At 46.8% G+C, this 25,770-nt stretch overlaps 1 protein-coding gene across 2 annotated transcripts in view; it reads right to left on the bottom strand.

Moving 5' to 3' along the window:
* LOC121272924 (ubiquitin-conjugating enzyme E2 Q1) overlaps nucleotides 1–25,770 on the bottom strand; it is a 71,469-nt gene that overhangs the window by 19,597 nt on the left and 26,102 nt on the right. The gene's annotated exons all lie outside the window — the stretch shown is intronic.

The raw sequence follows: 25,770 nt of genomic DNA, 5'->3' as shown, positions 1-25,770 counted from the left end.
GTTCATACATGGCACAAGACTGGCTGAGTCCACTCCCCACCACCCCCCCCCAACAACCCCAACGCAATCAATCAGTTCGGCGGGCAGCGGTCACCAACGAGCTAGGGAGGTGTGGACGGTCAGGATCAGAACACCCTGCACCCACCCCACCCAATCAATCATTTTTAAAAACGCCCTTGAGCGGAAGTTTTATGAGGAAGTCACTGGCAACCATTCAAATCCCAAAATCCCATTATTGTTCCTTATTAAAAGTCACCTGGCTCCAGAGAGATGGAAGTTATAACACCCCCTGGGGATGCGGGGGTTAAATGTGCAACAATGGAGTATTCCACCCCTGCTCTGTGGCGAGTCATGGCTTACAGGTCACAATTGGGCTGGTTGTCTATTGGGTGGGAGGTAGTGGGTGTGTGAGGTGTGAATAACTAACAGGGCCCCTGCTGCTCACCACTACCCAGGTAACCTCTGCCACAAAGCACAGGTATAAGGCTTGGGCTCAGCTCCTCCAGCCGAATAGCCCATCGAGCTCCCTGCCCGGCCTGGCTTTGGGAAGCCGCTCGAGGGCGCCTGGAACGGTGTGTCCCAGGAAACCTCTGCTGGGGGCAAGGTGCCCGAGGGTGGAGGCTGCCTCCACAAGCGTGAGCCTGGACTATCCACGGGCTTTTACAGAGGAAGTGATCGCAGCTGAACCTGACCATGCCCTCACCCAACACAGAGATCAGGGTCACTGGATGGCGACCAGGACTTGGATTCTCTCAAGATTAATGGTCAACCTTAACTCAGAGGTTGATAGAGTTTGGTTAACTAAAGGTATTAGAGGGATATGGGGAGTGGGGGGGGGAAAGGTGGTTAGGCATATGGAGTTGGAGCAGCTGTGGTCTCACTGAATGGCGGGACAGGATCAAGGGGCAGAATGGCCTCATGTTCCCATGTCCTGCACGTCCCAGAGAGCAAAACCCGTATTCAGCACACAAGCTAGGCATTCGCCTACCCAAGTCCGCTGGATGGGTGTAGGAGCAAGAGAAACTGTCACGAGAGACACCGTGCACACCTGGCAAGTGAGGCAATTGCAAAATGCAAACAATTGGAATTTTGTTGAGCAATACCCCCCTTTTCCCACCTTCCCCCCCCCACCCTTCCCCACGTTGCTAGGTCCAAGCAACGTAAGGGAGTTAGACAAGACAACGTAACTGTAAATTCACCAGACTGGTACCAGGAGCTAAACGGGTTACAGGGATGGGCTGCATAGACTGGGCTTGTTTTCCCTAGAGAATGGAAGATTAAGGGCTGATCTAATTGAGATGTTTAAGATGATTAAATACGCAATACTCTCCGCCAGTTGCTATCGTCGAGGCTGGGGGTTGGGGATTCAATTGGAAATTTCAAAACTTGAGACTGATGAATTTTTGTTGGTTAGGAGTAAGAATGTTGGGATTTTGAGCTAAGATGGGTAAATAGAGTTCACAGAGATCAGCCATGATATTACAGAGTCCTGGAACAGGGTGAATGGCCTCTGTCATGATAACATGATTGTGGTAGTGGACTCCAGTATTAGATTCTATACGGTACTCTAATATATTGTCATGAAGCTATTAATGTATATACTTTGGAAAATATTTTTCTTTTAAAATAGAGGTTTAGTCTGCAAGTGCGTCTTAATTGGATTAAAACCAGCTAGTCTGGGTGCTTTGATATGTACTAGTTTTGATATGCAAGAGAGATAGCATACATTTGTATTTTTTGAATAGAGCATTCAAGAAGTGGGGTGAAAACTTTATGTCTTTCTAGCAGGTACCAAGCAATATGTTTATATCACTAATAAAATTGGTATAATTAATGGGGTTTCATTGTTAAAAGTTAAAGTTCAAAGAGACTGGTAAACAATGAGAATTTGAATTCAATCGGTGGTAGGTATAACTTCAGTAGTTTTCGGGTATGCAGGCAGAGACATTGAGTGAACAAAAGGTAGCTGTAAGCCTCCAACTGGCTCTGCAGTAGAAAGAACCTTATTTTGAATTTGTATGGTGAAAATGCTTTGCCTGGTGTTTGGTTAAGTCTGTGCGTTGCTGTTGCCTTAATGGAGATTAGTTTGGGAATTTGTTAAAAGTTATGATAGTGGCAATTTGTAGCCATGTGTATATAAATATATTTTAACCTGTATAAATTAAACTAAATGAAACATTTTATTAATGTAAAACCTCAAGAACTCAAAGTCTGATTCCTGAGTCTAGAGTTGCATCTCAAACATATCACTTAAAACTATTGGTTGACAGTTGTTTAAAGTTTCCCTCTAGGATTTTTTAAAAAAACTCCGCTTTACCAACTGCATCAGTCATAACAATTGGAGGCTGTGCCTGGGATAAATTATATATCTCTAATTCCTCGACTGGTTAGGAATTGGCGAATCTTAAGCTTACGAGTACGAGAGACTCTTTGAATTCAGGAATGGGTGAGGTTATAGTTGGAGTGGTGGAAAAATTGCCCAATGCAGGGGTTCAATTTATTCTGGATAATGATATAGCTGGATCGCAAATGTGGGTAATGCCTATGGTAGTTGAGCAGCTTGTAGAAGTGTTTTCGGTGGAAGTGCTACAGAAGGAACATCCTGGATTGTTTCCTGATTGTGTTGTAACGAGCTCGAAGGCCCACCAGCAAGAACAAAATAAACAAGATAAGCAGGCAGTTCAAAGGTAAGAAGGTGGTGTTGAAATCCAATTAGCTGGCACTGTATTTGATAACATTGTTCAGGACAGTTCAGTTGAAGCGTTTAACTCAAAGAGGTTAGTGGAGTTACAGAAGAATGATTTGCAATTAAAACACTTATATCAGAAAGCTTATTTGGAAACCGAAGGAAAATATATTCCAGTATGTTATTATCTTCAAGGGAATATATTAATGAGAAAGTGGAGGTTGGATCATGTCTCAGCAAATGAAAGCTGGAGGGAGGTGCATCAGATTGTTATCCCATTAAGAGTATAGAAATGAGATTCTGAGGATTGCTCATGAAGTTCCAATGTTTGGGGGGGGGGGGGGGGCGGTGGTGGCATTTAGGAATTAGGAAAACACAGGAAAAGATAGACGTTTTTTTTTGGCCAGGATTGCACAGGGATGTAGTCAAATTCTGTACAACCTGTCATCTATGTCAAATAACAGGAAAACCGCAAGCAGCAATTAAGCCAGTGCCTTTGATTCCAATACCAGCATCTGAAGAACCTTTTACCAGGGTCATGATTGATTGTGTAGGACCCCACCCTGACACTAAAAGTGGGAATCAGTATTTATTGACAATAATGGATGTGTCTACTAGGTTTCCTGAGGTGATACCTTTAAGATATACTACAACTAAGATGATTGTGGAAGAGTTAATTAAATGTTTTACAAGATACGGTTTACCTAAAGAAATACAATCCGATCAGGGGTCAAACATCATGTCACAGCTGTTTAAGGAAATAATGAACAGCTTGGAGATAAACTGTTTTATCTCCAAACCGTTCTAAGTCAACAGCTTATCACCAGGAGTCTTTGGAATGATGGCAACAAACTTTAAAAACTATAAGAGTATACTGTCTTGATTATGCACAGGATTGGGATAAGGGAATTCCATTTTTGTTATTTGCTATTGGCAATACTCCTAATGCATCAACTGGTTTTACCCCTTTTGAACTAGTTTATGGTCATAAGGTAAGGGGATCACTGAAATTGATGGGTCAAAATTCAGAAACTACTCTCCTGGATTACATATCAAAGTTCAGAGAAAGATTGAATAGAGCATGGGAGTTGGTTGGGGAACATTTAAAGATCTCACAGCAAATGATGAAAGTGAAAGCAGATAGGCAGCTAACATTCACAGAGATAAAAACAAAAAAACTGCGGATGCTGGAAATCCAAAACAAAAACAGAATTACCTGGAAAACCTCAGCAGGTCTGGCAGCATCGGCGGAGAAGAAAAGAGTTGACGTTTCGAGTCCTCATGACCCTTCAACAGAAGGGTCATGAGGACTCGAAACGTCAACTCTTTTCTTCTCCGCCGATGCTGCCAGACCTGCTGAGTTTTTCCAGGTAATTCTGTTTTTGTTTTGCTAACATTCACAGCTTTGTTTCTGGAGAGAAAGTATTAGTTTTGTTACCAGTATTAGGGGATTCATTAAATGCAAGACTTAGTGAGCCTCACAGGATTGAAAAGAAATGGAGTGAAGTAAATTATTTAATAAATACTCCAGATAGAAGAAAGAAGCAGAGGGTGTGTCATGTAAATGTGTTTAAAAAGTACTTTGACAGGGAAGAGGAACAAAAAGAGGTGTTAGTGATGGTGGATGATGAGAAAGAGGTAGAAAGTGCAGGACTCTGAAATTGATTTTCCTCTCATCAAATTGGATAATGAGGGAGTGCTTGAACATTTAAATGAAATAGGAGTTCCTTCCAAGCAAGTGTCAAAGTGATTTGGAAAAGCTATTGCAGTCACACAAACCTATTTGTGGAATTAAGTTGGGAAAGACACATTTAGCTTTACATGTAGTATGTATAGGAATATCACCTTCAGTGAGGCAACAACCTTTTGATTTCATGCTTCAAAATGATATCATTGAGTTTAGTTGCAGTAACTAGAGTTCACCTGTTGTATTGGTACCGAAACCAGATGGAACACAGACTGAGTAGACTATCGAAAGCTAAATGCAGTGACAAAAGTGGATTCATATCCCATACCACGGTTGGAGGATTGTATTGAGAAATTGGGACAATCGAAATTTATCACCAAGATTGACTGGCTAAAAGGATATCGGCAGGTACCATTGTCGGAGAGGGCAAAGGAGATATCAGCTTTCGTAATGCCAAGTGGACTATATCAGTTTAAAGTCATGCCATTTGGTATGAAGAATGCACCTGCGACATTTCAAAGACTGACAAACAAAGTAATTGTGGGTCTGAGCAATTGTGCAGTTTGTATTGATGATCTAATCGTTTTCAGTCAGATGTGGGGGGACCATTTACAGGATCTGGAAGAATTATTTACTCAACTACAAGAAGCTAATTTGGTGATGAACTTGGTTAAAAGTGAATTTGCAAAAGCCCAAGTTACATATCTAGGCCATGCCACTGGACATTATAAAGGTGGCTCTGAGAGAGGCGAAAGTCAAGGCTATCGTGGATTTCCCAGTGCCTACAACAAAACGAGAAGCTTTGAGATTTCTGGGCATGAGTGGGTTTTACCGGAAATTTGTACTAAACTTTAGCCAAGTGACTGAACTGTTAAAAAAGATCAAGAAGTTTCAATAGACACCGGAGTGTCAGAAGTCATTCAATAGTCTGAAAACTGTATTAACTACGACACCAGCATTGGCAGTACCCAATATGCCGAGCAATTCAAGTTGACCATTGACGCAAGCGATATAGGCATTGGGGCTGTACTGTTACAAGATGATGACACTGGAATAGAAAAACCGATAGGGTATTTTTCATGGAAACTGAATGTACAACAGAAGATATTCGACGATCGAGAAAGAGACTAAAGTTTGGTGTTAGCATTGCAGCATTTTGAAATTTCTGTTGCAAACTATTCATCAGAGACAATTGGTTATACAGACCATAATCCTTTGAAGTTTTTGGACAAATTTTGAGACAAAAGTGCAAGGCTTTTCAGATAGTCTATTGCCACAACCACTTAATCTACGTATTATGCATCTGGTAGCGTAATAGTGTAATAAGTATAGGAGATAGTGTGAATGGGTTATTAAAATGAAGCCGTCTTTTAGAATTATGACGGATCATTTTTCGATAAGGAGGGGGATGTCATGAAGGTGTGTCTAATATTTTGGAAAATATTTTTCTTTTAAAATAGAGGTTTAGTCTGCAGGTATGACTTAATTGGATTAAAGCCAGGTAATCTGGGTGCTTTGATATGTACTAGTTTTGATATGCAAGAGAGATAGCATGCATTTGTATTTTTTGAATAGAGCATTCAAGAAGTGGGGTGAAAACGGTGTGTCTGTCTAACAGCTACCAAGCAATATGTTTATATTATTAATAAAATTGGTACAATGATTGGGGTTTCATTGTTAAAAAGGTAAAGTTCAAAGAGACTGGTGAATTGAATTCAATCAGTCAATCACTCAGTGGTGGTAGGTATAACTTCAGTAGTTTTCGGGTGTGCAGGTAGAGGCAATATAAGATCAAAAGGAAACTGTAAGCCTCCAACTGGCTCCACAGTGAGAAGATCCTCATTTTGAATTTGTAAGGTGAAAATGCTTTGCCTGGTGTTTGGTTAAGTCTATGAGTTGCTGTTGCCTTAAATGGAGATTAGTTTGGGAATTTGTTAAAAGTTATGATGGTAGTAATTTGTAGCCATGTGTATATATATTTTAAACTGTGTAAATTAATAAAATGTTTCATTTAGTTTAATGTAAAACCTTGAGAACTAGTGGTTTGATTCCTGAGTCTAGAGTCACATCTCAAACATAACACTTAAAATTATTGGTTATGACAGTTGTTTAAAAGTTTCCCTCTGGGGTTTTTAAAAATAACTCTGCTTTACCAACTGGATCGGTCATAACATAACATATCAATATAGTTAGCTAAGCTATGTCGACAGCTTGTGTGCATCATTAAAAAAAAAGACATGGTATCAGGAATACACTAAAGGTAACAATGGAGGTTCTGAAACCACCGACAGAGCTCAGTCTGAAGGGCAATCTCACTGAAAACTGGAGGTGGTTCTGATGAGAAACAAAATTATTTGAAAGAAATAATGGAAAATTCCAAAGCCTACCGCAACCCTAAGAAAAGCATCACATATGAAAGATACTGATTTTTTTTTGCTTTGCATGCACACAAGGCAGTGACAACATTAGTCAGTACATAACTGAGCTGAGAAAACGAGCTAAATTGTGTGAATTTGGAGAGCTTGAAGAATCACTCATCCGAGATAGAACAATTTGCGGGATCGCAAATGACTCTCTCAGAGAACGGCTTTTGAGAGAAGTTGATCTCACGCTTGAGAAAGCGATAAATATCTGCAGAGCAGCAGAGGCAATGAAATGCCAGGTTAAACAGATGACAGAAGGTAAGCTGCTCATGGTCAAGCAGTTCGATGCAGTTAAACAGAAACAGCCCCAGAAAAGAACAAATAGACAGCTTGAAGGTAAAAAATGTAGCCGATGTGGAACAGAGCATTTATCACATAGATGTCCAACCTATGGAAAGCAGTGTAAAAACTGTGATAAATTAAATTACTTCGCCAAGATGTGTAAATCAGAGAAAGTGCACACGATTGACACAGACAGTGAAACGGAACTTTTCGTTGGTGCAGTAACAAATTCCAAAGATGATGAATGGAAGGTTGATCTCAAAATTGCCAACGTGATGGTGAATTTCAAGCTTGACACAGGTGCACAAACAAATGTCATTCCCATAAGTCTGTATTGCAAGATAAGCAAAGAAGAACAGCTAACTAAAAAAGGGAAGCTGTCTACTTATACGGGTTAAAAAATTGCTGTAAGGCCCATAAGACATAGGAGCAGAAGTAGGCTATTCGATCCATCGAGTCTGCTCCACCAATGAGATCATGGCTGATCGGATAATCCTCAACTCCACTTTCCTGTCTTTCCCCATAACCCTTGATTCCCTTACTGATTAAAAATCTGTCTACCTTGAATATACTTAACAACCCAGCCTCTACAGCCGTCTGTGGAAAAGAATTCCACGGATTGACCTCCCTCAGAAGAAATTCCTCCTCCTCTGTCTGAAATGGGCAACCCCTTGCTGTGAGATTATGCCCTCTGGCCTTCAGAGATGAAGATGGAAACTTGTGTGTAGATGCAGAGGCTGTGGGAAGGGTTTTAAATGAATATTTTATCTCCATGTTTACAAAGGAAAGGGAGGATGTAGATGATGTGGTCCAGGAGGAACACTGCAAGATATTGGACGGGATAGTCATGGTGGGGTGGGGGGGGAGTACTCGAAGGGTTGAAATCCTTGCAAGTTGATAAGTCACCAGGGTCAGATGGATGGTTTCCGAGGCTGCTGAAGGAAGCCAGGGAGGAGATAGTGGATGCTCTGAGGATGATTTTCTGATCTTCACTAGATACAGAGGAGGTACCGGGAGACTGGAGAAATGCAAACGTATTTCCATTGTTTAAAAAGGGATCAAAGGAAATGCCAAACAATTATAGGCCAGTTAGTCAGGGGTGAGCAAATTAGTAGAATCAATCCTGAGAGATGGGATTAACTGTCATGTGGAAAGGCATGGACTAGTCAGGGATGGTCAGCATGGATTTATTAAATGAAGGTCTTGCCTCACAAATTTGATTGAATTCCTTGAGGAAGAGACAAGAAGGGTTGACGAAGGTAGTGAAGTGGATGTTGTGTACATGGATTTTAGCAAGGCATTTGACAAGGTTCCACATGGCAGATTGGTCAGGAAAGTAAAAGCCCATGGGATTCAGGGTAATGTGGCAAACTGGATAAAAGGTTGGCTTTGTAACAGGAAACAAAGGGTAATGGTTGATGGATGCCCTTGCAAATGGAAAGTTGTCTCAAGTGATGTTCCACAGGGACCCTTGCTGTTTGTGTTATATATTAAGGATTTGGACATGAACATGGGGGGGCATGATTGAGAAATTTGAAGATGACACAAAGATTGGCTGAGTAGTGGATAGTGTAGAGCATAACCATAATCTCCAAAACGATATAGATGGGTTGGTGGAGTGGGCGGTAAAGTGGCAGATGGAAGTGTGAGGTCATACATTTAGGGAGGTGAAACAGTTACAGGGATTACACAATAAATGGGAATATACTAAGACAGGTAGATGAAATGAGAGATCTTGGCGTACAAGTACACAGGTCCCTGAAGGCAGCAGTTCAAGTAGACAAGGTTGTAAAGAAGGCATATGGAATGCTGTCCTTCATTGGCAGAGGTATAGAATATAAAAGTAAGGATATAATGTTGGAATTGTATAAAACACTGGTGAGGCCACAACTGGAGTATTGTGTGCAGTTCTGGTCACCACATTACAGGAAGGACGTAATAGCTCTGGAGAGAGTGCAGAGGAGGTTTACAAGAATGTTGCCAGGGTTAGAAAAGTGTAGCAATGAGGAGAGATTGGATAGGTTGGGTTTATTTTCCTTAGAACAAAGAAGGCTGAGAGGTGACTTGATTGAGGTGTACAAAATTATGAGGGGAAAAGATAGAGTGAACAGGATAAAATTATTTCCCTTGGTGGAGAATTCTAGAACCAGGGGACATAGATTCAAGATAAGTGGCAGAAGATGTAGGGGGGACACGAGAAAGAACTTTTATTTTAAAACGCAGAAGGTAGTGGGTGTCTGGAATTTGCTGCCCAATTTGGTGGTAGAGGCAGAAACTCTAAAAAGTACCTGGATCTGCACCTAAAGTGCTGTAAGCTGCAGGGCTATGGGCTGGGTCCAGGAAGGTGGAATTAGAAAGGGCACCTGGGTATCCTCAGGCTGGCATGGACAAGTTGGGCTGAATGGTCTCCTTCTGTGCTGTGACTTTTCTATGGTTCTAAGGGGAAAACAACCGCTCAAAATTTACCCTGTCAAGCCTCCTAAGAATCTTGCGTTTCAATGAGGTCGCCCCTCATTCTTCTAAACTCCAATGAGCACAGGCCCAACCTACTCAACCTCTCCGCACAAGAAAATACCTTCATACCCAGGATCAACCTAGTGAACCTTCTCTGGACTTAAATCTTTCCTTAGATAAGGGGGCCAAAACTGTCCACAGTATTCGAGGTGTGACCTAACTATTGCCTTGTACAGTTTTAGCAAGACTCCCCTATTTTTATACACCATTCCCATTGAAATAAAAGACTAACATTCTATTTGCCTTCCCTATTACCAAAAAACAGTCTCAAGCACTTCCATTCATAGTGATGAAAACTGATGCAAAACCCATTCTTGGGGGTCAAAGCTTGTGGAAAATCTGAAGCTAATTAAGAGAATAATGACTATCACCACCGATGACATCCTGCGTGTGAGTATAAGGATGTGTTCCAGGGGATCGGCTGCCTAAAAGGAGAACGCACCGACGAAACTGAGACACCCAAAACACACCAGCCCAGGGAAATACCAGGAACGTTGAGACACCGACTCGAAAGCAGAGTTGGACAGAACAGAGAAACTTCACATCATTAGGAAAATTGAAGAACTGACAGCTGGGCTAATCCAATTGTAATTGTAGGAAAAAATAATCAGATGGGAATCTGAGAGTCTGGATCCTAGAGACCTAACCAGGCGGCACAAAGAGAGCATTACCAGCTGCTCACAGTAGAAGAGATCGTGTGTAAGCTCGCTGATGCTAAATACTATTCAGTCTTGGATACCAATTCGGGCATCTGGCAGGTCAAGCTGGATGAACGCAGTTCCTGTCCCTGTACCTTCAACACGTCATACAGATGATATAGCTTTTTAACGCTTACCTTTTGGTATTAATTCAGCTCCGGAGGTGTTCCACAGAACAGTGAAGCAGTTGTTTGAAGGGTTAGAGGGTGTGGAAACCTATATCGATGAAGTGCTGGTCTAGGGTGCCTCACTAGAAGAACACAACCACAGACCGAGGCCGGGTACTGGCCCAGAGCTAGAGAAAGGAACCTCCAGTTGAAGGAGGAAAAGTACAAAGTAGGTCTTCATGAAACCAAGGACTTGGGACGTGTGCTAACAAGTGAGAGACTGAAGCCAGACCCGAGTAAAATCAAAGCAGCCGTGAACATGCCACCCCCAGAATGTACGAAAGACTTGGACAGGTGACCTATCTTGGAAAATTCATTCCGAGCTTGTCAGACCTGACAGCGCCTCTTGGAGAACTTCTACAAAACGATGTGGAATGGAACCGGGAACTAAGTCGCTTTGGCCAGTCTGGAGAGACCACCGACCCAGGCGCCAGTGTTAAGAGTGTTATGATGTCAGCCAGCCAGTCAAGATCTCAGTGGATGCTTCAAAGACTGGCCTGGGAGCTGTCCTCTTGCAAAGTGAGGCACCAAGGTATACACTTCATAGGCAATGAGTGAAACACAGCATCTGTATGCCCAAACAGAGAAAGAAATGCTAGCAATTGTATTTGGCCTAGAACGCTTCCACCAGTTTGTCTATGGCAAAGATGTGGAAGTTGAGTCTGATCATAAGATTTAGGAAGCTATACTTAAAAAGCCCCCGAACTGTGCACCAAGAGTCCAAAGATTACTTACTAATGCATCTGCAGAAGTACCAGGTCAGAGTTAAATACGAACCGGGCAAGGAAACGTGCATCGCAGAGTCACGACCCATCTCGGAGGAAGAGGATAAAAGAAACAGAAGCACAGGTTCACATGCTGACAAAAGAACTTAGCTGTGGCTGTAACCAAACTGGACGAGGTCAGAGAAGCGACCAAGAGCGACACCACCCTGAGAAAAAAAGAGCAGCAGGTTGTGCGGGCCAGCGCAGTTTGCACAGCGGAGCGGAGCCCGTTCCGTTGTACAAGGGTACGGGAACTTGCGTGAGGAACCTCATGTAGCAGAAGGAATACTTTTCAAAAAGGAGAAAAGATCATAATTCCTGCAACAACGAGGAAAGAAATGCTGCAGCGCACACATGACAGTCACCTCGGCATAGAAACATGCAGGAGAGGAGCTCGAGATGTAATGCACTGGCCTGGGACCGGTGCACAAGTCAGGGAAATGGTGAATGCGTGTGCAGAGTGCCAAAAGTACAGTAAATCACAACAGGAAGAACGACTTCAACCACACAGTGTTCCAGAGAGGCCCTGGCAAAAAAGTGGAGCGGACTTCTTCACGTTTGATAACAGTGAGTACCTACGAGCAGTAGATTATTACTCCGTTTTTTTTTTGAGTCTGCGCTGCTGAGAAACGATAGTAAGAGCATCACTGAAATAAATCAGTTTTTGCTCCCCACAGGATACCTGGACTGCTCACCTCAGATAACGGTCCACAATTCTCAGGCACTGAGTTTCATAAATTTGCACAGGACTGGGGGGTTTTGCCACGCTACATCAAGTCTCAAATATCCACAATCCAACAGAATGGTGGAACGTACAGTGCAGACCTGAAACACACCTGTTGAAAGCGTTGGTAAAGGCAGACAGAAGAGACCCTCACACCTGACTCTGCTGTATTTTGGGAATACCACTTTGGAGGGCATTGGATCGTCTCCAGCACAGCCCCCGATGGGGAGAAGACTGAGAACTAAGCTTCCAACAGCGCCCCAGATGTTATTTCCACAGCCAGTGAGCTCTACAGCGTGCAGGACCTGCTGAAACTGGGACAGCAGAAGCAGAAGCAGTACTTTGATCGAGGCGCTCGACCTCTGCCTGGCCTGAACGTGGGAGAGACAGTGAGGATTCAGCACGCGGGGATCTGGAATCCCGCTGTTGTCACAGGAATCACAGGAGAACCAAGGCCTTACATAGCGCAGACTCAAAATGGACAATGATACAGGAGAAACCAGCAATTCTTACGCAAAACAAATGAAACGCAACCCTGCTCTGAAGCAGGAAGTGTAGCTGAAAACCTGAAACCAGAATGCACCAGTGAAGCAACAGGTAACCAGACAAAGCCTGAGAGTCCTGAAAACTATCCAAGGGGTGATAGTGACAGAGAGCTGGAGAAAGCCCCTTGTCCTTCAAAATCACCTCTGTTACCATTCAGAACATCCAGTGGAAGAAATGTGGGAAAAAAAAAAATCACAGATACATAGATAAGTAAAAGACAAAACAGACTGGTCAAAACAGAGTGAGGAAGAATAGATGAGAGGCTTTGCGTACTTCAGTGGTATAAAAGTTTTTCATTTAAAAAGGGAAATGTCATGATAATAGCTGATTGTGGTTGTGGACTCCAGTATTAGACACTGTGCAGTACTCTGTACTCTATACAGGGTCACCTGACCTGGGGGTTGAAGGGGTCAGATACCACAAATGGTGGAGCCCGTCTTGATAGAGTTCAGACACTGCAGATGTATGTGTTAGGAAAACGCACTATCAGTAAAGCTAGCTCAGCTACAATGTCTACAGCCTATGTGCATCACTAAAAAAAAACAAACATGAAACAAGGACAGTCTCCTCCTGTTCCTATGAGGCAGGCCAGAGGGCTGAATGGCCACCTCCTGTTCCTGTGTAATTGAGCGTGTGAAGCCAACAGCCAGGTGAGACACTGACTCATTCTGTTTATGTTACAGAGGGGAAATTCTGCAAATATAATTCCTATTGAGTCAGACACCCCAAGGCAGCGATGTTGGACTGCAAAACACTAATATTAAACATGAACACCCAAGTGAGCCATCATTTAATTGCAGGGCTCAGGTGTGGTTTACATGCCAATAACCTAGTTCTAGAACGGGGCTACAGAAGGTACATGGTGAACCTGGGCCTTGATCCACCCCAAACAACAGTGTGAACGTCTCTTCCCATAGCTGGCCATCAGGGGCCAGACCTGTAAAAGATCGAGGAGCAGCTTCAGTCAACAGGTTACTTAATAGAAGAGAACAAGTAGGCGATACGGGACTCGAAACGTTAACTCTGTTTCTCTCTCCACATCTGCTGCCAGACCCGAGTTTTCCAGCACTTTTTGTTTTTATTTCAGATCGCCGACATCCGCAGTATTTTGCTTTTATTGAACGGGTTAGCTTATTAGGGTAAAAGCAAAATACTGCAGATGCTGGAAATCTAGAACTAAAACAAAAATACCTGGAAAAACTCAGCAGGTCTGACAGCATCTGTGGAGAGGGATACAGTTGACGTTTTGAGTCCGTATGACTCTTCATCAGAACTAAGACATATAGAAAGGAGACGAAATATAAGCTGGTAGAAGGGGGTGGGTGGGACACAGAGCTCGATAGGGGCCAGTGATTGGTGGAGGCCAAGAAGAGACTGCCAAAGATGTCATAGACAAAAGGACAACGGGGTGTTGACGGTGGTGATATTATCTAAAGGATGTGCTAATGGGGCCATTAAGGGTAGAAAGCAGGACGAGCAAGTGGCATATGGCCCTAGTTGGGGGGGGGGTGGAGGGATCGAAGTGGGCTAAAAGGTGGAGATGAAACAATAAATCGAAATAAATTTTCAAAAAGAGGGAAAAGAAAAATATTTGTAAAAAAAATTAAATTATTGGAAAAAGGGGGATTGAAAAGGGGGTGGGGATGGAGGAGACAGTTCATGATCTGAAATTGTTGAACGCAATATTCAGTCTGGAAGGCTGTAAAGTGCCTAGTCAGAAGATGAGGTGCTGTTCCTCCAGTTTGCGTTGAGCTTCACTGGAACAATGCAGCAGGCCAAGGACAGTCATGAGAGCAGAGTGGAGTGTTGAAATGGCAAGCGACAGGGAGGTCTGGGTCATGCTTGCGGAGACTGAGGGTGTGATAATACAGACTCGAAACGTCAACTGTATCCCTCTCCGCAGATGCTGTCGGACCTGCTGAGTTTTTCCAGGTATTTTTGTTTTTGTTCTAGCTTATTAGGGTAATTCATTTGGCCCCTCAAGCTTACCCCGCCATTCAATAAAGTCATGGATGAACTAACAGTGGCCTCAACTCCACTTTCCCGTCTGCACCCACCCCCATAACCCTGGGCTCCCTTGTCAGTCAAAAATCTGTCCAACTCAGCCTTGAATATATTCAACAGCCCAGTTTCCACTGCTCTCTGGGGAAGAGAATTCCATAACCCAACGACCCTCAGAAGAAATTTCTCCTCATCCCTGTCTTAAATGGGAAGCTCAAACTGTGTCCCCTGGTTCTAGATTCCCCCATGAGGAGGAAACATCCTCTCAACATCCACCTCATCAATTCCCTTTTAATAAGATCACACCTCATTCTTCTCAACTCCCAATCTGTTCAACCTTTCATCATAAGACAAAACCATTCACCCCAGGAATCAGCCTAGTGAATGTTCTCTGAACTGCTTCCAATACAGGTATGCCCCTCAAGTAAGGAGGCCAAAACTATACACAGTACTCCAAGTGTGGATTGACCAATGCCCTGTACCAGCTGTAGCAAGACTTCCCTACTTTTATACCCCATCTCCCTTGCAATAAAGGCCAACATTCCATTTACCGTCCTAATCACATTCACTGCAGGCTAACTTCTTGTGATTCATAGCATTATTGGACCCAAAATCCAAATAATTGGCAACCTCATTCAGTGGTGGACTGGTGAAATAAGAGATGGTCACAATATAGCGTCCACTGTCCTTCAGATTGCAACAATTCTACCAGCTTTACTGTGTATCTAACCCCATGCTGTCCTGGGAGTGTTTGATGGGGACAGTGTAGAGGGAGCTTTGCCCTGTATCTAACCCCGTGCTGTACCTGTCCTGGGAGTGTTTGACGGGGACAGTGTAGAGGGAGCTATCCCCACCAGTACTGTAGCCCAGTGTTATAGAGTGACAGACCTGTCTCCACCAGTACTGTATCCTAGTGTTGTACAATGACAGACCTGTACCCACCAGCACTGTACCCCAGTGACATACAGTGAGAAACCTGTTTCCAGAACATCCCGAGACCATGAAATGCATCACATAACACAAGATTTTCTTTGAGTTACAGTCCACATGCAGACGCTCGGGCGCCCGCACAACAGCCGAATGGCCAAGGCGCTGATGGGTGACGGGTGTCCCCCAGCCGGGGGTGGGGGTAGGAAAGTCCGTCTGGAAACAAAGCTAGCTCAAAATCAAGAGGAAGCTGCTTCACCCCACCCACACTCGGCAGAGGGAGCAGAGAAACAGGACGTATCCAAGGTAGGTCCACCTTAAATAAACATTAACTCAAATCTGAACAGCAGAAACTGAAGCAATAATCATTGAAACGCCTCTCTCTCTCTCTCTCTGGGAAGGGCCACTGTGCACTCCAGTCCCACTCACCACAGCTCTGCTTTTTCGTGGAGACTGTTCTGTTCTTGGATTATTGTTGTCCTTAGAGCAGACTTGATAGGGAGTGTGTGTTCAAAAATGAGAATATAAAAAGAACAGGAGGAGGCCATTCAGTCCCTTTAGCCTGTTCTGCCATTCTCTTCGACATTGGCTGATCTGCACCTTCAACCCCATTAACTCAACTCTTTGATCTTGGTAGATTTTTGTTGGGTAAAGTTTATCCATCTCAGTTTTGGACGTGCCAATCGACCCCAGGCCTTCACAGACGGAGTGAATGGGGTAGGAGGAGTGGTCGTGTGAGAAAGATTTCCAGGTTACCATGTCGAAAAAGCCTTCTGAAAATCCAGCTGCTTTCATCACGCCGGGGTTTGATAAAATAACTGGCAGGAGGGTCTGTAACTGGGGGGGGGGGGGGGGGGGGGGCAGAGACTCTAGGTAGGGAACTAAGAACATAGGAGCAGGAGGAGGCCATTCAGCCCTTCAAGCCTTCTCCGCCATTCAATAAGATCATGGCTGATCCGGTTGTGGTCTCAGCTCCCCATAACCCTTAGATCCCTTGTTGATCAAAAATCTGTCCAATTCAGCCTTGAATAAATTCAAATGACCCAGCCCCACTGCTCACTGGGGAAGAGAATTCCACACTCCAATGACCCTCCAAAAAGACATCTCCGTCTTGAACGGTCGAACTCACATTCTTGAACTGCATCCCCTGGCTCTAGTCTGTCCCACAAGGGGAAAACATCCTTTCAGCATCCACTCTTATCGAATCCCCTCAGGATCTTATATATTTCAATAAGATCACTTCTGATTCTTCTAAACTCCAATGGGTACAGGCCCAACCCGTTTAACCTTTCTCTTTCAGATAAGTCCCTCATCCCAGGAGTGAGTCGAGTGAACCTTCTCTGAACTGCGAGTTGGCAAAGGAAGCAGAGGGGACAGGGGTGAGGTGATTTTTTTTATTTTTTAAAAACGCAGCGAGTTGTTGTGATCTGGAAGGCGCTGCAAGCAGATTCAACAGGGAACTTTCAAAAAGAAGGGGAGCTGGATCAACAGAAGGAGAATATTTTTCAGGAATATGGGGAAACTGGAGGGGAGTGGAGACTAACTATTTCAAAGAGCTGGCACAGGCATGATGAGCTGATCGGCCTTATCCCATGCTGTGCATTTCTACGACTGGGTCAGATTGAGGAGGCTCTCTCTCTCTCCCTCATGATGAGCTGGGTGGGAGGTGATAGTTCCTAACTCACTTCACACTAGACTTCTGCAGCCAGAGCAGAAAAGAGGCACCATACAAGAATTAGGAGGAGTTGGCCATTCAGCCCTTTGAGCCTGCTCCACCATTCGGTAAGATCATGGCTGATCAGGTTGTGGTCTCCACTCCACTTTCCTGTCTGCACCCCCCATAACCCTCAAGTCTCTCATCTATCAAAAGTCTGTCCAATTCGGTCTTGAATATATTCAATGACCCGAACTCCACTGCTCTCTGGGGAAGAGAATTCCACAGACCAATGACCCTCAGAGAGAAGAAATTCCTCCTCTTCTCTGTCTCAAACGGGAGGCCCCTTATTTTTGAACTGTGTCCCCTAGTTCTAGTCTCTCCCACAAGGGAGAAACACCCCCTCAGCATCCACCCTGTCAAGTCCCCTCAGGATCTTATATGTCAAGGCGGCGGCGTCTTAATGTCTGGAACCCCAAGAAGGGCATTGAGAGAAAGGGGGGTGCACTGTTGGGATTGTGCTCGCTACTCAATGCTCGAATCGACCCGTGTTTCCTGCCTCACGGGATGGGCTGTTCATTGCTTGTCGCGCCATCTGGGTATCTCTCCCGCCCCTCCCCACCCAAAATGTTTGAATTAAAAAAATTTGAGCTGAATATCTGAAACGTACTCTGCACCATCCACCCCCCCACCCCCAAAATACATCACTCATCAGATTAGAGGCACCGCTTCTGAACTGCAATCTCTCACCATTGGCAGGAAAACGCCCTCAACACACACACACGTGGAAAAAAAGAGACAGGTGCACACAGATTTGGACACAATACCCCAGCTGAGGCCTACCGTGATTTGGCAAGGATTAGCGTGACTTCTTTACTTCAGTGATCCACACACCTACCAAGTACATGATCCCAGATGCTTTTAAAAGGTAAACAGCCCATCCACCTGTTCTGCCACGTTCAAAGATTTCTTTACACATACCCCTTTTAAGATTACACCATTTAATTTTGATTGCCTTTCCTCATTCTTTCTACCAAAGTGCCTTGCTTTGCACTTCCTGTATCATAACGCAGGGGTGAAGGTGGGAAATCAGGTCCCTATGCTGCATATTAATTCCAATAATTGTACCTTGAGGAAGAGATTGAGACTGAAACTAGCCCTGTGCCTTAAAACAGGTTTAATTCCAAGACAGCAGAGTAAAGTCACAGGCTCTCCCAGTTTTGGCACTGGACAGAGAGCCAGGGCAATGCTCTGGGGACCCAGGTTCGATTACCACCAGGGTAGATGGTGGAAATTTGTATTCAATAATAATAAAAAAAAAAATACCTGGAATTAAAAGTCTGATGGTGACCATGAAACCATTGTCAATCGTCATAAAAACCCATCTGATTCCCCTTTAGGGAAGGAAACCTGTCGTCCTTCCCCGGTCTGGCCTACATGCGACTCCAGGCCTACAGCGATGCGGTGGACTCAAACGCCCTTTGAAGTGGCCGAGCAAGCCACTCGGTTCTCAGTGGGGACGGACAACAAATGCTGGCCGACCAAACGAACGAGTAAAAAATTCCTCCCAGACGACGAGTGAACTGGTTTATACACTCTTGCTATGATTCCCTAATTCTTCCTCAATTGGGGGACATCTGTGCTTCATTGCCAAGTTAAAGCGTGTTTTCTATTGCCGAACAATTTCAACGTGAAAATCGCATTCAGTTCTGAACCATTTTCACTGGGAAAAGGTGTTTCAACACCCGACTACTTTGGCTGTATATTCTCTCTGCTTTTGTGTCAGGGTGAATGGCAGGAACAGAATCCAAGCCAGTTAACAGTACAAAAGGCAAACTTGCTTTTAGAACAGCATAGGGATAGGAAAAGGCAGCCATTCGGCCCCTCGAGCCTGCTGCACATTTCAATACGATCATGGCCGATCGTCTGCCTCAACTTCACTTTCCCACCCAAAATCATCAAAAAATCTACCCCTCTCTCGGTCTTGAACACACTCAATGGCCGAGCAACCACATTTCTCTGGGGTAGAGAATTCCAAAGATTGGCAACTCTCAACCACCCGTGAGTGAAGAAATTTCTCACCACAGTCCTAAACCTGAGAACGTGACTCTCCCCTGCAGCCACACCTCCACCAAACCCCCCCCCCCCCCCACCCCCGGCCAGAGAATGTGACCCTCCCCCAGAGAACACGTGGTGGAAGGATGGGCAGATGTTCACCGGCGCACTGGTTGTCAGTCTTCTCTATTATGCCGAGGGATCCTCAATACCTGCCCAAACTGGGGATTCTTGGTTTATTCGCGCTTTCCCAAAAACCTAGCAGAAGCAAAGTTTAGATGAGTTGCAAAGGTTCCCCATTTAAACTTGTAACTATGAAACACCACAGTTGTTTAAGCAACGGCACATATTTAATTTAAATAAGTAAATATGTAATATATTTTAGAGTTCTGACCGAAATGCCAGCTCTGCCAACACTCGGGCCTAGTTAAGCCTGGGACTCAATTTATGAGCAAGATCAGGTTCTCAGTTGCTGAAGCCCACAATTTTTTTTAAAAAAAAACATATTCCGTCAGCACCACTGGAGATTAACAAATAATAAACATTAGCTCATGCCCTGGTTGATACACTGTTTGGCGACCAGATCTCACTACTACTGATCTCGTGCCCTGTAATTGAAAAGTGTCTCCTCTCAAATAAGTACACCATGCTCATCACAAACAATGTAAAATATCTGCCTGCATTATCCCAGTAACAGTACAGCTAATATGCATACAGAACTGTTATATCCGTAACACAGTGTCCCATAATGTTCAGGGGTGTTACAACCAGTAAACCTATTATATATCATAGAATTCTTACAAGAGTTCTTATTTATATAGCACCTTTAACTTGGTAAAACGACCCAAAGTTCTTACAGGAGCATTAACCAATCAAATTTGAGACTGGGCCACATGAGATTTTGGGACAGGTGGTCAAAAGCTCAGTAGAGAGAGAAAAAAAGTCAGGGCGAGAGCGAGAACAAAGTCAGGGCGAGAGCGAGAACAAAGTCAGGGCGAGAGCGAGAACAAAGTCAGGGCGAGAGCGAGAACAAAGTCAGGGCGAGAGCGAGAACAAAGTCAGGGAGGGCGAGAGCGAGAACAAAGTCAGGGCGAGAGCGAGAACAAAGTCAGGGCGAGAGGCGAGAACAAAGTCAGGGCGAGAGCGAGAACAAGTCAGGGCGAGAGCGAGAACAAAGTCAGGGCGAGAGCGAGAACAAAGTCAGGGCGAGAGCGAGAACAAAGTCAGGGCGAGAGCGAGAACAAAGTCAGGGCGAGAGAGAAGAGGCGAGAGACAAAGTCAGGGCGAGAGCGAGAACAAAGTCAGGGGCGAGAGCGAGAACAAGTCAGGGGCGAGAGCGAGAACAAAGTCAGGGCGAGAGCGAGAACAAAGTCAGGGCGAGAGCGAGAACAAAGTCAGGGCGAGAGCGAGAACAAAGTCAGGGCGAGAGCGAGAACAAAGTCAGGGCGAGAGCGAGAACAAAGTCAGGGCGAGAGCGAGAACAAAGTCAGGGCGAGAGCGAGAACAAAGTCAGGCGAGAGCGAGAACAAAGTCAGGGCGAGAGCGAGAACAAAGTCAGGCGAGAGCGAGAACAAAGTCAGGGCGAGAGCGAGAACAAAGTCAGGCGAGAGCGAGAACAAAGTCAGGCGAGAGCGAGAACAAAGTCAGGGCGAGAGCGAGAACAAAGTCAGGAGCGAGAGCGAGAACAAAGTCAGGGCGAGAGCGAGAACAAAGTCAGGCGAGAGCGGGAACAAAGTCAGGGCGAGAGCGGAACAAAGTCAGAGCGAGAGCGGGAACAAAGTCAGGGCGAGAGCGAGAACAAAGTCAGGGCGAGAGCGGAGAACAAAGTCAGGGCGAGAGCGAGAACAAAAGTCAGGGCGAGAGCGGAACAAAGTCAGGGCGAGAGCGGGAACAAAGTCAGAGGCGAGAGCGGGAACAAAGTCAGGGGCGAGAGCGGAACAAAGTCAGGGCGAGAGCGGGAACAAAGTCAGGGCGAGAGCGGGAACAAAGTCAGGGCGAGAGCGGGAACAAAGTCAGGGCGAGAGCGGGAACAAAGTCAGGGCGAGAGCGGGGAACAAAGTCAGGGGCGAGAGCGGGGAAACAAAGTCAGGGCGAGAGCGGAACAAAGTCAGAGGGCGAGAGCGGGAACAAAGTCAGGGCGAGAGCGGGAACAAAGTCAGGGCGAGAGCGGGAACAAAGTCAGGCGAGTGCGGGACAAAGGTCAGGGCGTGAGCGGGGAACAAAGTCAGGGCGAGAGCGGGAACAAAGTCAGGGCGAGAGCGGGAACAAAGTCAGGGAGGGCGGAGCAGCGGGAACAAAGTCAGGGCGAGAGCGGGAACAAAGTCCAGGGGAGGCGGACAAAGTCAGGGCGAGAGCGGGAACAAAGTCAGGGCAGAGCGGAACAAAGTCAGGGCAGAGCGGGAACAAAGTCAGGGCGAGAGCGGGAACAAAGTCAGGGCGAGAGCGGGAACAAAGTCAGGGCGAGAGCGGGAACAAAGTCAGGGCGAGAGCGGGAACAAAGTCAGGGCGAGAGCGGGAACAAAGTCAGGGCGAGGAGCGGAACAAAGTCAGGGCGAGAGCGGGAACAAAGTCAGGGCGAGAGCGGGAACAAAGTCAGGGCGAGAGCGGGAACAAAGTCAGGGCGAGAGCGGGAACAAAGTCAGAGGCGAGAGCGGGAACAAAGTCAGGGCGAGAGCGGGAACAAAGTCAGGGCGAGAGCGGGAACAAAGTCAGGGCGAGAGCGGGAACAAAGTCAGGGCGGAGAGCGGAACAAAGTCAGGGCGAGAGCGGGAACAAAGTCAGGGCGAGAGCGGGAACAAAGTCAGGGCGAGAGCGGGAACAAAGTCAGGGCGAGAGCGGGAACAAAGTCAGGGCGAGAGCGGGAACAAAGTCAGAGGCGAGAGCGGGAACAAAGTCAGGGCGAGAGCGGGAACAAAGTCAGGGCGAGAGCGGGAACAAAGTCAGGGCGAGAGCGGGAACAAAGTCAGGGCGAGAGCGGGAACAAAGTCAGGGCGAGAGCGGGAACAAAGTCAGAGCGAGAGCGGGAACAAAGTCAGAGCGAGAGCGAGAACAAAGTCAGAGCGAGAGCGGGAACAAAAGTCAGGCGAGAGCGGGAACAAAGTCAGGAGCGAGAGCGGAGAACAAAGTCAGGGCGAGAGCGGGAACAAAGTCAGGGCGAGAGCGGGAACAAAGTCAGGGCGAGAGCGAGAACAAAGTCAGGGCGAGAGCGGGAACAAAGTCAGGGCGAGAGCGGGAACAAAGTCAGGCGAGAGCGGAACAAAGTCAGGGCGAGAGCGGGAACAAAGTCAGGGCGAGAGCGGGAACAAAGTCAGGCGAGAGCGGGAACAAAGTCAGGGCGAGAGCGGGAACAAAGTCAGGGCGAGAGCGAGAACAAAGTCAGTGCGAGAGCGGAGAACAAAGTCAGGGCGAGAGCGGAACAAAGTCAGGGCGAGAGCGGGAACAAAGTCAGGGCGAGAGCGGGAACAAAGTCAGGGCGAGAGCGGGAACAAAGTCAGGCGAGAGCGGAACAAAGTCAGGGCGAGAGCGGGAACAAAGTCAGGGCGAGAGCGGGAACAAAGTCAGGGCGAGAGCGGGAACAAAGTCAGGGCGAGAGCGGGAACAAAGTCAGGGCGAGAGCGGGAACAAAGTCAGGGCGAGAGCGGGAACAAAGTCAGGGCGAGAGCGGGAACAAAGTCAGGGCGAGAGCGGGAACAAAGTCAGGGCGAGAGCGGGAACAAAGTCAGGGCGAGAGCGGAACAAAGTCAGGGCGAGAGCGGGAACAAAGTCAGGGCGAGAGCGGGAACAAAGTCAGGGCGAGAGCGGGAACAAAGTCAGGGCGAGAGCGGAACAAAGTCAGGGCGAGAGCGGGAACAAAGTCAGGGCGAGAGCGGAACAAAGTCAGGGCGAGAGCGGGAACAAAGTCAGGGCGAGAGCGGAACAAAGTCAGGGCGAGAGCGGAACAAAGTCAGGGCGAGAGCGGGAACAAAGTCAGAGGCGAGAGCGGGAACAAAGTCAGGGCGAGAGCGGGAACAAGTCAGGCGAGAGCGGGAACAAAGTCAGGGCGAGAGCGGGAACAAAGTCAGGGCGAGAGCGGAACAAAGTCAGGGCGAGAGCGGGAACAAAGTCAGGGCGAGAGCGGGAACAAAGTCAGGGCGAGAGCGGGAACAAAGTCAGGGCGAGAGCGGGAACAAAGTCAGGGCGAGAGCGGAACAAAGTCAGGCGAGAGCGAGGAACAAAGTCAGGGCGAGAGCGGGAACAAAGTCAGGGCGAGAGCGGAGAACAAAGTCAGAGCGAGAGCGAGGAACAAAGTCAGGGCGAGAGCGGGAACAAAGTCAGGGCGAGAGCGGAACAAAGTCAGGGCGAGGAGCGGAACAAAGTCAGGGCGAGAGCGGGAACAAAGTCAGGGCGAGAGCGGGAACAAAGTCAGAGCGAGAGCGGGAACAAAGTCAGAGCGAGAGCGAGAACAAAGTCAGAGCGAGAGCGAGAACAAAGTCAGAGCGAGAGCGAGAACAAAGTCAGAGCGAGAGCGAGAACAAAGTCAGAGCGAGAGCGAGAACAAAGTCAGAGCGAGAGCGAGAACAAAGTCAGAGCGAGAGCGAGAACAAAGTCAGAGCGAGAGCGAGAACAAAGTCAGAGCGAGAGCGAGAACAAAGTCAGAGCGAGAGCGAGAACAAAGTCAGAGCGAGAGCGAGAACAAAGTCAGAGCGAGAGCGAGAACAAAGTCAGAGCGAGAGCGAGAACAAAGTCAGAGCGAGAGCGAGAACAAAGTCAGAGCGAGAGCGAGAACAAAGTCAGAGCGAGAGCGAGAACAAAGTCAGAGCGAGAGCGAGAACAAAGTCAGAGCGAGAGAGCGAGAACAAAGTCAGAGCGAGAGCGAGAACAAAGTCAGAGCGAGAGCGAGAACAAAGTCAGAGCGAGAGCGAGAACAAGTCAGAGCGAGAGCGAGAACAAAGTCAGAGCGAGAGCGAGAACAAAGTCAGAGCGAGAGCGAGAACAAAGTCAGAGCGAGAGCGAGAACAAAGTCAGAGCGAGAGCGAGAACAAAGTCAGAGCGAGAGCGAGAACAAAGTCAGAGCGAGAGCGAGAACAAAGTCAGAGCGAGAGCGAGAACAAAGTCAGAGCGAGAGCGAGAACAAAGTCAGAGCGAGAGCGAGAACAAAGTCAGAGCGAGAGCGAGAACAAAGTCAGAGCGAGAGCGAGAACAAAGTCAGAGCGAGAGCGAGAACAAAGTCAGAGCGAGAGCGAGAACAAAGTCAGAGCGAGAGCGAGAACAAAGTCAGAGCGAGAGCGAGAACAAAGTCAGAGCGAGAGCGAGAACAAAGTCAGAGCGAGAGCGAGAACAAAGTCAGAGCGAGAGCGAGAACAAAGTCAGAGCGAGAGCGAGAACAAAGTCAGAGCGAGAGCGAGAACAAAGTCAGAGCGAGAGCGAGAACAAAGTCAGAGCGAGAGCGAGAACAAAGTCAGAGCGAGAGCGAGAACAAGTCAGAGCGAGAGCGAGAACAAAGTCAGAGCGAGAGCGAGAACAAAGTCAGGGCGAGAGCGAGAACAAAGTCAGCGAGACGAGAACAAAGTCAGAGCGAGAGCGAGAACAAAGTCAGAGCGAGAGCGAGAACAAAGTCAGAGCGAAGCGAGAACAAAGTCAGAGCGAGAGCGAGAACAAAGTCAGAGCGAGAGCGAGAACAAAGTCAGAGCGAGAGCGAGAACAAAGTCAGAGCGAGAGCGAGAACAAAGTCAGAGCGAGAGCGAGAACAAAGTCCAGAGCGAGAGCGAGAACAAAGTCAGAGCGAGAGCGAGAACAAAGTCAGAGCGAGAGCGAGAACAAAGTCAGAGCGAGAGCGAGAACAAAGTCAGAGCGAGAGCGAGAACAAAGTCAGAGCGAGAGCGAGAACAAAGTCAGAGCGAGAGCGAGAACAAAGTCAGAGCGGAGAGCGAGAACAAAGTCAGAGCGAGAGCGAGAACAAAGTCAGAGCGAGAGCGAGAACAAAGTCAGAGCGAGAGCGAGAACAAAGTCAGAGCGAGAGCGAGAACAAAGTCAGAGCGAGAGCGAGAACAAAAGTCAGAGCGAGAGCGAGAACAAAGTCAGAGCGAGAGCGAGAACAAAGTCAGAGCGAGAGCGAGAACAAAGTCAGAGCGAGAGCGAGAACAAAGTCAGAGCGAGAGCGAGAACAAAGTCAGAGCGAGAGCGAGAACAAAGTCAGAGCGAGAGCGAGAACAAAGTCAGAGCGAGAGCGAGAACAAAGTCAGAGCGAGAGCGAGAACAAAGTCAGAGCGAGAGCGAGAACAAAGTCAGAGCGAGAGCGAGAACAAAGTCAGAGCGAGAGCGAGAACAAAGTCAGAGCGAGAGCGAGAACAAAGTCAGAGCGAGAGCGAGAACAAAGTCAGAGCGAGAGCGAGAACAAAGTCAGAGCGAGAGCGAGAACAAAGTCAGAGCGAGAGCGAGAACAAAGTCAGAGCGAGGAGCGAGAACAAAGTCAGAGCGAGAGCGAGAACAAAGTCAGAGCGAGAGCGAGAACAAAGTCAGAGCGAGAGCGAGAACAAAGTCAGAGCGAGAGCGAGAACAAAGTCAGAGCGAGAGCGAGAACAAAGTCAGAGCGGAGAGCGAGAACAAAGTCAGAGCGAGAGCGAGAACAAAGTCAGAGCGAGAGCGAGAACAAAGTCAGAGCGG

The sequence above is a fragment of the Carcharodon carcharias genome, chromosome 36, assembly GCF_017639515.1.
Source record: "Carcharodon carcharias isolate sCarCar2 chromosome 36, sCarCar2.pri, whole genome shotgun sequence".
NCBI lineage: Eukaryota > Metazoa > Chordata > Chondrichthyes > Lamniformes > Lamnidae > Carcharodon > Carcharodon carcharias.
This window is presented reverse-complemented; position numbering and strand designations above follow the sequence as displayed.